General features: G+C 39.5%; 1 long non-coding RNA gene across 1 annotated transcript; it reads left to right on the top strand.

Moving 5' to 3' along the window:
• Positions 1 to 445: 445 nt before the first annotated feature.
• LOC141366139 (uncharacterized) lies at positions 446 to 4,357 on the top strand. The gene is made up of 3 exons (XR_012371221.1): positions 446 to 786; positions 1,196 to 1,247; positions 4,272 to 4,357. It is a non-coding gene; the product is annotated as an uncharacterized lncRNA (long non-coding RNA).
• Positions 4,358 to 14,578: the final 10,221 nt, after the last annotated feature.

Genomic DNA, 14,578 nt, shown 5'->3' with positions numbered 1-14,578 from the left:
TATTTCTATGCATCTGTATTTGTCATTTAACAAAACTTATTATAAGGTTAATTTTGAGATAATGTGATGTACAGAAATTGATACTGGATACATATTTCATTCATTTATGCACAAGCACTACTTTTGTGTAAGATAGACTTTAAGTCCTGTTTATTAACTACCAAGACATAACTTATAATCTCCTTGTTTGTAAATTTGTTTCAAAGCCTATGAAAATAAACAAAGATGTTAGTGGTTATTATAGGAAATAGAGTATGAGAGGTTGAACATATTGTGTAATAATTGCCAAACAGTAAAAAACACTGAGCAGGACTCAGTACAATATTCACTCTGAATATAACAGCTTAACATAAAGCATAAGTGTATGTTTTAATCTTTACTTTCCTCTCTAATAGCACACAAAGTTAAGTTTCTCCATACAGTCTCTGTTCTCCCATCGCTGAGTTTCCAGGTGCACTGTAAAATGTAATAGCTAACTTTACTTAAAAATAAATAGTTATCATAACTAGTTGCTCCATAATTTGTTGACTCTACTAGCTTACAATAAGTTGACACAGCATTTTGGTGAGGAGAGTAATTAAACTTATCATACTTCAGTAACCTTTACTTGAGAAGTATGAGTGTCTCCACACCCTCCCAACAGTTGGTGGCGGTAATGCACCATGCTGGATGCCAACCGCCAATACAAATCAACGAAGAAGAGATTGCACATGCGCAGTTCCTCCTGAGACGTTGGATTTGAACCATCACGCGGCAAAAGAACGTTTGTCTGGATTTGGTTTGAAGGTAAGAGCATGCAAAATGTTAATTTGGAGAGGCCATGTATGTAATACTTTAGTCTGTTTGTAGGTTAAATGTATTTCTACAATTTAGTAAAGTCAGGACTATGTTCTGTTAATGTTCTGAGCTGAGTTTTGTTCGTGAGGTAAGGTTTAAGCTAAAGCTAGCTAACCACCTTGTCATAGTCCCACCTTGTAAATCTCAAATTTCTTAAACTGTAAATATGAATTCATATCGCCAAACGCAATGTGCTTGTTAACTGTTGCGTGCATCGGCTATAACTGGCGATGGCACAGTAAAACTTTTAACTTATCTGCTAGCTCAGCTGTTAAGCAGGAGGTCTGGATCAGAATATTCATATATTCATTAGATTTTTAATTTTGAGATTCAAATTTTTTTCTGTTTTTAACATTAGCGTTAATGCAGAGACTGCCAAGCAGGAAGTGCACTTCACGCTCCCGCTCAAGGTTTGTAACTTACTGTTAAAGGGATAGTTCGGCCAAAAACGATACCAAACCCACGATTCACTCACCCCCAAGCCGTCCGAGTTGCATATGTCCATCGTTTTTCAGACAAACACATTTTCGGATATTTTAGAAAATATTTTAGATATTTCTGTTCATTAAATGTTATGTTACGGGGTCCAGCAATAGAGACAGAGCGCAGCGCGTCACAGCCTGAAAACCACGCCCACCGGGGGGGAAGCAATCCAACAGTCTCCATTGACTTTGTATAGGGCTTGGGCGTCGTGACGTCATTACTTGTCGTGGCGGCCATGTTGGTTGCCTCCTTTACTGCTGCGCTCTGAGACATACTTTCTCTCAATCGTGTGTCTTAATTTGATTAATTTGTCGTTATTTTTTCAACCATGGTAAACCGTTGCTGTATTAATAATAAAGTAACACATTAAAAGTAATTTACATTAAAAATGACAGATAAGAACAAAACTTCATTATGTTTTATTCAATATCGGAAACCAAACATTAACCTCAACCCCTCAGTAATGTGTATACATGACATATAAATGACATTTATATATACGACAGTGAAGTATAACATCTGAATATTAATTTATATAGCTTAAGTCAACATTGAACATAAGGGAAATGTCCCGGTTTACTCGCCCAAAATACGGGAACATTTCAACATTCATCTTTCTGTTGCTATCCCTCTGCTGACAGCAAAAACTGCTGCATTAACTAAGCTAGTTGTGAAGCTAGGTCATACGTGACTTTGCTTACAGATTGGCGTGAAATCGTGCTCTTACAACAACCACGCTGTTATTTTAAATGACTCTTTTTTCATATGGATCCCAACCGTTAACAGTTCCGATTTTGTCCACATACCGGTCCCTGCTTCCCTGTTTAACGTATCCCAGTAAATTACACATACTTTTCCGGATTTTAACATCTTTTTTCTTTCTTTTAATTCTCCCAACTCTGCCGCTTCTCCTCGTTCAACTTGCTGTATGATTACATTCGCGAGGCCACCAACATGGCCGCCACGTCCCAGAATGCAACGCGGCGCCCAAGCCCTATTGCAAAAGGCCGCCTCCTTGTCATTTCTGGCTTATAACAAAAAACTGAATAATGCCTAAAAGCTGCTTTGGGACAATATGTACAGCTAACAAGCCAAAGAACACAGAAATAAGTTTTTATAAGCTGTCGAGCCGTAAAACCCAGTCTTTAAGGAGAATAAAGTGGATCGCCGATTACGTTTCCCCCTATTGGACGCAGTTTTACTAATAGGAGTACTATGAAAAGTTGCCTGTTTCCATTTCTGTGTCTAAACGCTCGTTTTTTGAAGTCGACAGCTTATAAAAAATTATTTTATTAATTTTTTTTGCGTGTTAGATGTACACCTTGTCACACAGCAGCTTTTAGGTATTATTATGTTTTTAAGTTTAATCTGTAAATAAGTTTTTGTGGGCTGTCGACCCCAAAAAAACGAGCGTTTAAAGACACGGAGATGGATACAGGCAACTTTTCATAGTGCTTCTATTGGTGGAGCTGCGTCCACTGGGGGGAGGCGTGGTCGGCGATCCACTTTGTTCTCCTTGGGGGCTGGGTTTTACGGCTCGACAGCTTATAAAAACTTATTTCTGGGTTCTTTGGCTTGTTAGCTGTACATATTGTCACACAGCAGCTTTTAGGCATCATTCAGTTTTTTGTTACAAGCCAGAAATGACAAGGAGGCGGCCTCTCGCAACACAAACTCAATGGAGACGGCCGGACCGATCTCCCCCCCGGTGGGCGTGGCCCTCAAATTTGCATAACGGCGCTCTGTCTCTATAGTCCACGACCTTCAAGTCCAAAAAAGTGCGTCCATCCTTCACAAATTAAATCCAAACGGCTCCAGGATGATAAACAAAGGTCTTCTGTGGGTAATCCGTGCGGTGTTTTTGTAGAAATATCCATATTTAAAATGTTATTAACTTTATAAACTAGCTTCCGGTAGCGCCGCCATCTTAGACTCAGGAGAAAGGATTAGCGTAGTGTACGCACTTTTCTTAGTGACGTATGACAAATTCGGAGGGCGGGGGCACCGAGCAGCAGCAGAGAAACTCTGTACGCTGCGTAAGCTCTCATCCTGAATGCGCATCACTCCAAAATGGCGGCGCTACCGGAAGCTAGTTTATAAAGTTAATAACATTTTAAAAATGGATATTTCTACAAAAACACCGCACGGATTACCCACAGAAGACCTTTGTTTATCATCCTGGAGCCGTTTGGATTTAATTTGTGAAGGATGGACGCACTTTTTTTGACTTGAAGGTCGTGGACTATTTCTTGACCCCCTAAAATAACAATTAATTAACAGAAATATCTAAAATATTTTCTAAAATATCCGAAAAAGTGTTTGTCTGAAAAACGATGGACATATGCAACTCGGACAGCTTGGGGGTGAGTAAATCATGGGTTTAATATCGTTTTTGGCCGAACTATCCCTTTAATGTGCTCCAATATTAAAGGTGGGATATATTTTTCTATTGAAAGGGCATTTGGTATTTTTGTGATTTTAAAATAATTAAGGTTATTTATTTAACATTTTGGCCCAAGCAGAAAATTAAGGGCACCTCAACTCAGCCTGCAATTATTTAAAATTTTCCCAAAATAACTGCATTACTGAAAAATACTAGATACTAAACCTCAATTAATGAAACTTTCAGAATAGAAAGTTATGATATGAACCAAATAACAATAAAACCCCCTTGACTAATTCTAAGCATAAAATACATAACTTACATATACAATTTGTTATATTCAGATAGCCTGTTGTAATGGAATGAGTAGCAGGGCAATATACATACATGTATCCTTTATGCCTTACAAGCAAGCGTTAATTAGAGCTGATTGGATGCAGAAGTTGCAGTAATATATTCATTTTCGAGGCTTGTGTAATACTAGTTTTCTGGCCAGTGTGACCCAGTGATTTGTTCTTAAAACACCTCCAAAATGCCTTTATTAAATGCTCATTGTCTGTTTCTTTAGGTTCTGTCAGAGTTCTTTCGCTTAACCAGCAAAAACCTCAAAATCGAGTTTTTCAAAGAACTGGACAAATACACTCCTCGCTGTCTTGACATTTTCAAGTCCAAGGGTGGATGGTACCGGCCAGATACTTAAAGGAACACGCCCACATTTTGGGAATTTAGCTTATTCACCGTATCCCCCAGAGTTAGATAAGTCCATACATACCTCTCTCATCTCCGTGCGTGCTGTAACTCTGTCTGACGCAGCCCCCGCTAGCTTAGCTTAGCACAAAGACCGGAAATGCACGGCTCCAGCCAGCACACTGCTCCCAACAAGCGACAAAACAACGCGATCATTTTCCTATTTATGTGTTGTGATTTGTATAGTCAAACCGTGTACAAATAACAAGGTGATATGAGACACAGCGATCTTTTAACAGTATACATACTGAGAACTATATTCTCTGAAGACGAAGCACTGCCGCATGGGCGGAGTGATTTGCACAACTCTGACCGAACTCTCTGCTTCTCACCAGGGGCTTCTCGTGTGCTGCGAGCAGACCACTCCGCCCATGCGGCAGTGCTTCGTCTTCAGAGAATATAGTTCTCAGTATGTATACTGTTAAAAGATCGCTGTGTCTCATATCACCTTGTTATTTGTACACGGTTTGACTATACAAATCACAACACATAAATAGGAAAATGATCGCGTTATTTTGTCACTTATTGGGAGCAGTATACTAGCTGGAGCCATGCATTTCCAGTCTTTGTGCTAAGCTAAGCTAGCGGGGGCTGCGTCAGACAGAGTTACAGCACGCACGGAGATGAGAGAGGTATGTATGGACTTATCTAACTCTGGGGGATACGGTGAATAAGCTAAATTCCCAAAATGTGGGCGTGTTCCTTTAAGGCGTATTTGCATCATCAAATCGCACTGGGGGTACGTTTCTCATGCACATTAATGATTTAATGGTGTCAGCAAAATAGTGTAACCACATTGTATTTTCAGAGCTGTTAATTGATGGTCCTTGACCATTTATGGGTGATATGTATGAAATTATCTTTCAGAATACAGATGTTACTGCTTAGTGAACAGCAGTCCTCCGTGGCCTTCTTATCCTCCTTGGAGAGGAGAACAAAGACTTCTTCAAGACATACTTTGTAAGTAGTTTCAGGTGCTAATTTACAGTGGCCGAGTAGGCTTGTCGCGATAGTCGGTGTAACGGTGATTACCAGTGTGTCAGCCTCTTACCGGTTAGATTACTTGCCCACCGCGACACCGTCTTTCACCGTCGTTTTGATATTTTTTTGTAATTAAATAATTTAGTTTCGTTAGAGAGAGCAAACATGAATGTGTCTTCTGCCTGAATTCAGCAGAGCTGAACGCGCATCATCACAGAGCAGCCGGTGTCAGATTTCATTTATTCCTTTCAGAGTGTGTGAGGCGAGCGACTGACCAGACGATGGCAGAAGCCGTATGCTTACTCATTTTTGTTATAATATAGATATATGTTGTTTGAAGGAATAGTCTACTCATTTTCAATATTAAAATATGTTATTACCTTAACTAAGAATTGTTGATACATCCCTCTATCATCTGTGTGCATGCACGTAAGCGCTGGAGCGCGCTGCGACGCTTCGATAGCATTTAGCTTAGCCCCATTCATTCAATGGTACCATTTAGAGATAAAGTTAGAAGTGACCAAACACATCAACGTTTTTCCTATTCATGACGAGTAGTTATACGAGCAAGTTTGGTGGTAGAAAATAAAACGTAGCACTTTTCTAAGCGGATTTAAAAGAGGAACTATATTTTATGGTGTAATAGCACTTTTGTGAGTACCTCGACTCGCCTGAAAAGTGCGCTCCCCTTCTCCCTCTCATAATGGGAGAGGGAGGGTGTTACTGCGCCGAGTCGAAGTACTCCCAAAAGCGCTACCACGCCACAAAATACAGTTCCTCTTTTAAATCCGCTTAGAAAAGCGATATGTTTTATTTTGTACCACCAAACTTGCTCGTATAACTACTCGTCTTAAATAGTTAAAACGTTGATGTGTTTGGTCACTTCTAACTTTATCTCTGATTGGTACCATTGAATGAATGGCTAAATGCTATCGAAGCGTCGCAGCGCGCTCCAGCGCTTACGTGCACGCACACAGATGATAGAGGGATGTATTAACTCTTCTTAGTTAAGGTAATAACATAGTTTAATATTGAAAATGAGTAGACTATTCCTTTAAGACAGCGTACGCAAGCACTGCATTTAAACAGTTGCATCTAATTCAAATTGAAAGTAAGGCCCTCCCACCCTGTGAAACCGGTATCATCGGGGTTGTCACCGCAGCAACCCTATGGCCGAGAGGGGTCACAACACATGCATAGCAAATGCCACAGCACCTCCAGATTTGGAAACAACAGTGTCATAAAAGTGGCCTATTATTTTCATATATGCCATATGCAATTTCGACATGCAATGCAAACTGCACATTAGAGCTGGGCCATAAATTGACTGCAATTCTCATGCGTATCTCATCAGTGAAGCTGGTTTCATAATTAGTAGTAAGTCGCCATCACCTGCTTTCAAATGCAGCAGCATTTACTACACAGAGACGTATTTCACTGAGAAGCTAGGCAAAATCGTGTTCGTAATCGTGGAAAATCGCCTCTGATAATGCATGAGATTTTGCCGAGCTTCTCTGTGAAATACGGCTCTGTGTAGTAAATGCTGCTCCACCTGAAAGCAGGTGATGGTGATTTACTATTAATCACGGAGCCAGCTTTACTGATGAGATGCGCATGAGAATCGCAGTCGATTTCTCGCCCAGCCCTACTGCTCAGTACAATGTGTAATGCATAGGTTATGCTTATTGGAAATTTTAGTTAGAAGGACCTCTGGCTAGTTTAACAAATTAACCTTTTTGGGTTCGTCCTAACGTTTTGCCCCACAAACGTGATAGAAGAACACCCCAATGTTTTCGTTGTAGCGATATTTAAAGACAGCATTTTTACCCATAATGCATTCTGGACTGATGTAGATGGCTCCAACCGCTGCTACAAACATAAGGCAAATAAACAATAACGTTATCAAGATAAGCTATTACCTCAGTTAGCGAGCGAAATATACCTTCCTCCGTGTTTACGGCATGTTTAGGCTCAAATTGGAAAGTCTTGAATGGCAGACATTTCGCTCGCTAATTGAGGTAATCGCTTCACTTGATAATGTTATAGTTTTTTTGCCTTTTGTTTGTAGCGGCGCTTGGACCGGTCTACGTCACGGTCCATAATGCATTATGGGTCAAACAAACAATGGTGAATTACTAGTAAAAAGGTTGTCTTAAAATATCTCGCTACAACAAAAACATTGGAGGTGGTGTTCTATCACGTTTTTGGAACAAATGGTAGGGCTAAGTCAATAAGGCTAATGTGTCATCAGCCAATGCCTCTTCAGATGTAAATATGAGCAGATGTGAGATACCCTCAATTGGTCCTGATCAGAACTACCTATCAACCTTCTTTCTAAAGTGGCTGCTTTGTGTTTTCTACCTAAATGCAAGGTTGTATATCAATGTGGAATTGTGTAATATCTCATGTAATTTGTGTTTTTAGGACTGTGATGAACCGGAACTGGCCAACACCTCCATTGAGATCCTAACAGTAATCCCGGAAGGTACCCCACCTCAAGGAACACACCAACATTTTGGGTTTTTGGCTTATTCGCCAGAATTCCCCAGGGTTGGATAGGTCCATACATGCCATTTTCATCTCTGTGTGTCCTGTGGCTTTGTCTGACGCACCCACCGCTAGCTTAGCACAAAGATTGTAAGTAAATGGCTTCAGCTAGCATACTGCTACCTATAAGTGACAAAATAACGCAAACATTTTCCTATTTATATTTTGTGATTTGTATAGTCACAGCGTGTACAAATAACAAGGTCATATGAGACACAGCCATCTTCTAACAATATACATACAGGGATCTATAGAAGCACTGCTACTTGGGTGGAGTGATTTGTTCGCAGCACCTGAGAAGCCCCCTGGTGAGGAGAGAGTTGTGCTAATCACTCCGCCCAAGTATCAGTGCCTCATCTGAGAATATAGTTTACTGTATGTATACTGCCAAAAGATGTCTGTCTCACATGACCCTGCCACTTGTACACACTGCGACTACACACATCGCAACATATAAACAGGAAAATGTTCGCGTTAATTTGTCACTTATTTGGAGCAGTATGCTAGCTGGAGCCATTTACTTCCAGTCTTTTTGCTAAGCCAAGCTAGCGGTGGGTACGTCAGACAGTTACAGGACGCACAGAGATGAAAAAGGTATGTATGGACTTATCTAAATCTGGGGGATACGGTGAATAAGCTAAATTCCCAAAATGTCTGCGTGTTCCTTTAAGGCCCAAAATTCAATCACTCAAAAATCTTCTGTGCAGTGAGTAGTGAAGTTCTTTGTTTTACACACACACACACACACACACACACACACACACACACACACACACACACACACACACACACACACACACTTACATTTATGGTGTATCTACATTATTGATGGAAATATATATTTTTTTCTTTTTGTCATTTGGTCTTGGTTTTGTGTAATGGTGAATGTGTGATTTGTTGGGTTTTTATGTCTTTTTTCAAAATTCAAATTCTCTCTTATTGGATGTGCAGTTCACTGTATTGATCTGTTTCAATCAAATAAAGTGTTTCATTGATTCATTCAAACTGTTGTCTCTCTTTGTTTCAACAACTTAAAACTTTTGAGTAAAGTTTACTTGAATATTTTAAGGCAATCGGTTTCCTAAGATTTCCTTAGTAATGTGAACACTTAGCCTTGTAAGGATAACTTGCCTTAATGAGTACTGCTAACTGAACATAACTCAGTTGTCTGAACTGACATTTCCTTAGTGACGGGAGCTAATTATTTTTAAGTTCACTGTACTACCATGACATGAGTTGTCTTGACTAAAATTTTTTTTGTCATCATAACTAATGATTTTGCGTTAACTGTACTCAAGTGTACTACCATGATATGAGTTGTCCTAACACATTTCTTCTCAGCTACAACAACTTAAAAATTGATTGTCAACTTTACTTAAAAAAACGTAGGAAACCGATTGCCTCAAATTTTTAAAGTAAAGTCAACAAATTACATTTTACAGTGTGTAGAGATCCACAGTAAGAGTAATTGAGAGGACATGCTGGCAGATTAACTAAGTTTCCCAAACCCTCTCCAGTCAACCAGAACCAAGAACCTGCCAGAAACCTCAGACCGGTCCACGCGCTGGGGGTTTCAGGGCTTGAGATGCTTTGGTTGACTTGGATGAGATGTAAATATGTAGGCAGACTGGCCAGATCAGTGTAGTGAGTCCTGCAGTGTTCAAACGCATCCTCCCAACTCATCTTCTCTCGCACCAGGATCAGTTTAGGCTCCCACTTGTAGCAGAAGAAAGGGAACAAGAAAGAACAAGGATTGTCATACAACGTGTCATTTAAGACTGAAGCACAGGTGTCATTGCGTGGATTGTTTGGTTGACCGGCTGCCCAAATGTAAAACTGTTGATCACTTCCATCGCTTCATTGCCAGGTGTTTGTAGAGGTTTTCTTCAGACCAATCCAGCTTCATGGGACCACTGTGTGGTTTATCTTTAAATAGTCCAGTGGACTGTCTAAAGTGGACAGGTCATCAAAGTTGTCTCTACAATATTTCTGAGCATCGCTCCATGTCTTGGCTTCCTTAATAAAGAAGTGGTTTCTTTGCAGAGCTACAATCATCTCAAAGTGAGCTGACAGAAAAAGAGCAAACACCACAATCTTCATCTCTTCTGTGAAGGTCTGGTCAGTCAACGCTGTTTTATAAGTCTAGCTCAATATGCTCATGCAAATTAAATTTTGCCATTCATTTGACAGTCAGTAATGTATGCAAATATTTACTTTGAAAAAATAACAATGGAAAACAAAGATGCAGTGAAGCCAGCAAGCATTATTTGCCCAGAGAAAGATCCTTAAAAGTTCCCAACGTTCCCAAAAATGTTTTGCCAACATAAAAAGTTTTCCGTTTTTTATTGTTTTAAGAACGTTTCTTGGTTGTCTGAACGTTAGTTGAATGTTACTGTACATTATAGACGGGTTGCAAGTTTACAAACATTACAGAGTGCGCGCGCATCCAGGAGGCAGAAAGCCCGCTTGGTGAGCTGATCAGCTACTGCAAGAACCTTAATTATTGAAGCGTTCTTTATTGTTTGTATATAAATAAAACTTGATTTTAGTTGGGTCTGTTTATCTGTCTTTATTTTTGCAGTTTTACTGTGATACATGTATGAATTATAATGTTAGGCTAGTAGTCGCATCTACTGGTATGTTAACATCAGGCACCCAGCACTGACTCTGTTGGTACTATTTTCCACGCAACAACTCCTTGGCATTTTGACTTACAGACACCGCTACTAGCATACAACACAATGCACTTCTCTTCTTTCTGCCTCGTGCAATATTCTACTGATAACTATATGGGGAGGCAGCAGACCTGGAGCCGGTAGATCTACGCCCCTGGCAGTTTTGCGCCCCTGTTGCTCCTCATGCGTCCAGTAGGGGGAGGGGGAAACACAAATAGGATACTAGCCTATTTAAACAACCGTTTATGAGCACTATTTATTAATATTACACATTTAAACGAAAATTGTATAAACTTACAGTGTACACTGCAGTCTGCACACCCTGGAACCACAGACAGTAAAAAAATCCATATAGTCAAAAAACATTTAAATAAAATGATGAATGTTAGTTTATTGTACAGTAGTTGAACAAATCAAATAATACCTGACTAAATGAAATAATGCCTGTTGGTTTGGCTCATTATGTTTTAAAGAAAGACAGAGTTTGAGTGTTTTGTATTTTTTAGAGCTTTCATGTAAAGCAGGATGGTTTAATGGTTTCAGTCAAATTTTGTTTGCACATTGGAGTTCACTTAGTAATCCTGTCATGTGCATTTAGTAGATAATAGTTTATCAAGCTCTCATCTGTTTTTAAAACAGATGAGAGTCACTGTAGATAAAGCTCTTATCGTTGGTGATTTTAATATCCATGTGGATAATCCAAATGATGCATTAGGACGTGCGTTTATGGATGTTCTAAATTCTCTCGGCATTAAACAAAACGTGTCAGGGCCCACGCATACTCGTAATCACACACTAGACTTAATTCTGTCACTCGGACTCAATATTAATGACATCGAAATATCACCCCAGAGCGATGCCGTTTCAGACCATTGCCTTGTGTCATGCACAATACTTCTAGATAGGACCGCTCAGTCTACAACATGCTACAGATTAGCCAGAACAATAATTTCCACCACTAAAGATAGCTTTATTAGCACTCTTCCAGACCTGTCTCAAATGAAACATGTAGCAGATAATTGTGAAGATCTAGATATTATAATAGAAAACCTGAACAACGTCTGCTCTAGCACGTTGGATGCCGTTGCTCCCATTCGAAAAAAGAGAATCAAAGAAAAACCGCCAGCTCCATGGTATGACCATCATACTGCAGCCCTTAAAAAATTAGCTAGAAAAATGGAAAGAAACTACCGAAGCACAAAGTTAGAGGTATGGCGTTCAGCATGGAAAGAGAGTGTTCAACACTACAGACAGGCTATTAAAACTGCCAGAGCTACCTATCTCAGTACGCTTATTAAAGAAAATCATAACAACCCTCGTTTTCTATTTAGCACAGTTGCGAAACTGACTAGAAACAAAGAACAAACAGAAACCAATAGTAAACTCCAACACAATAGTGATGACTTCATGAACTTTTTTACTAACAATATTATGTTTATTAGGGAAAACATAGAAACTACGCAAGCAGCCATCACTCTACCCAATAGTACATTTTCCACTAGATTACCAAACAAACATCTTGAGTCATTTAATCCCACTACAATAGAAGAGCTCTCTAAACTAGTAACGTCATCCAAATCATCGTCCTGTATACTAGACCCCGTTCCCACAAAATTACTAAAAGAGGTATTTCATGTAGTGTCAGACACAGTACTTAATATCTTTAACTCATCTCTAGAATTAGGATACGTTCCAACAGCTTTCAAACTAGCAGTTATTAGACCGCTCATTAAAAAGCAAAACCTTGACCAGGGAGATCTTAATAACTTTAGACCAATCTCAAATCTACCTTTTCTTTCTAAAATATTAGAAAAAGTAGTGGCAAGCCAGCTACGCACATTCGTAGAAAATAATAATACATATGAAAAGTTCCAATCAGGATTCAGGCCCCACCATAGCACAGAGACAGCGCTGCTTAGAGTTACAAATGACCTCCTATTAACATCCGATCGTGGTGAAATCTCAATCCTTATATTACTAGACCTTAGTGCAGCCTTTGACACAATAGATCACACAATCTTACTCAATAGACTAGAAAACTATGTTGGCATCAGTGGTCAGGCGTTAGCCTGGTTCAGATCGTATCTAACCAATCGATATCACTTTGTTTATGTAAATGAGGAAGAGTCATATCACTCCCCCGTTAAATACGGCATACCTCAGGGATCAGTTCTAGGCCCTATCCTATTCTCGTTATATATGTTACCTCTAGGAGACATTATCAGGAAACATAACATAAGTTTTCACTGCTATGCGGATGATACCCAGCTTTACATCTCGTCGCATCCTAGCGAAACCCACCAGTTTTCTAAGCTAACAGACTGCATTAGTGATATTAGGGACTGGATGGCACAAAACTTTCTTATGCTAAACTCCAATAAGACAGAGATACTTATTATTGAACCGAATCGCTACAAACATACTATGTCAGATTACAAGTTGCCCATAGATGGCTGCACGGTGGTGCCATCTTCCACGGTTAAGAATTTAGGCGTAATGTTCGACAGCAATCTATCTTTTGATAGTCATATCGCCAACATCTGCCGCACAGCATTCTTCCATCTTAGAAATATCTCAACAATACGCCATATGCTGTCTGCATCAGATGCAGAAAAGCTTATCCATGCTTTTATGACCTCTAGAATAGACTATTGTAACTCGTTACTCGGGGGATGCCATGCAAATCAGGTAAACAAGCTACAGCTGGTTCAAAACGCCGCCGCAAGAGTGCTTACTCGATCTAAAAAGTATGACCACATCAGTCCAATTCTGGCATCTTTACACTGGCTACCAGTTAAATATCGTATACAATTTAAAATATTACTAATCACCTACAAAGCCTTAAATGGCCTAGCGCCTTCGTATATTAAAGAACTACTATCAGAATACAATCCATCACGTAAACTGCGCTCACAAAATTCTGGTCACTTAATTATCCCTAGAATATCAAAAGTGTCTAAAGGTGGTAGATCCTTTTCCTACTTAGCCCCTAATCTCTGGAATGATTTACCGAATAATGTTCGAGTATCAGACACAGTCGATCAATTTAAATCTAAACTTAAGACATTCTTCTTTAACAAAGCATTCACATAAAATGTCCAGTAAATGTACATTTCCCGCAATAGTTAGTTTGTCTAGAACAAAGCACTCACATACCACATATGGGTAATATACTATTGCCGCAATAGTTAGCCTGTCTGGAACCAAGCCGACTTGAACCACTATAATGTTTGACACTTGCATTGCATGCGAACGGCCCCTACGCTAATAGAATTCTGTTTTTCTCTCCCTGTCTCGTCCTCAACCACGAGGACCATGAGACAAACAGACCCAGTTCCGGTTGCTGTGAAGATCATTGCATCACTGATCCACTGGCTGTCCTTCAACGTGATGACCACCCGATGCCCGACCAACGACCACCGGCTAAACCAGTTTAATTCGCCTACCCGCCTCCTATCCCTACCGTTTCTATATATATATAAATATATATTAATTCCTCCCAAGGGTTTTTGTCCTTCTAGGACTTTTTCCCATTGGGTTTTTTTTCCTAGAGGGTTTTTAATCCCAGGGAGAGTCAGCCAACTTTGGCTTAACTTAGCACTTTACAGTATACGTTACATTATTAATATGCTCGCTTGTACGGTTTAACCGCTTTCTCTACTTCTTATATTATCTATTGATTTTCTGTGTTCTCCTCTACATCTTCTCATGTAAAGCTGCTTTGCAACAATTAACACTTGTGAAAAGCGCTATATAAATAAAATTGAATTGAATTGAATAGATGTTTGTAAAATGAAGGGGAAAAAATTCTATGTCTTACCGCTCCTGCTTGTTTTATCTTTGTCATTCCTGACAGAAATTTGCATTTTTCCTGACAAACTTTGTGTCTCCTAATGGGTTTCTCAGTATTTGTAATGATTTTGCA

This window comes from Misgurnus anguillicaudatus, chromosome 2 (assembly GCF_027580225.2).
Source record: "Misgurnus anguillicaudatus chromosome 2, ASM2758022v2, whole genome shotgun sequence".
NCBI classification, from domain to species: domain Eukaryota; kingdom Metazoa; phylum Chordata; class Actinopteri; order Cypriniformes; family Cobitidae; genus Misgurnus; species Misgurnus anguillicaudatus.
The sequence above is the reverse complement of the archived record's forward strand: the minus strand, read 5'-3'. Positions and strand labels throughout refer to the sequence as shown.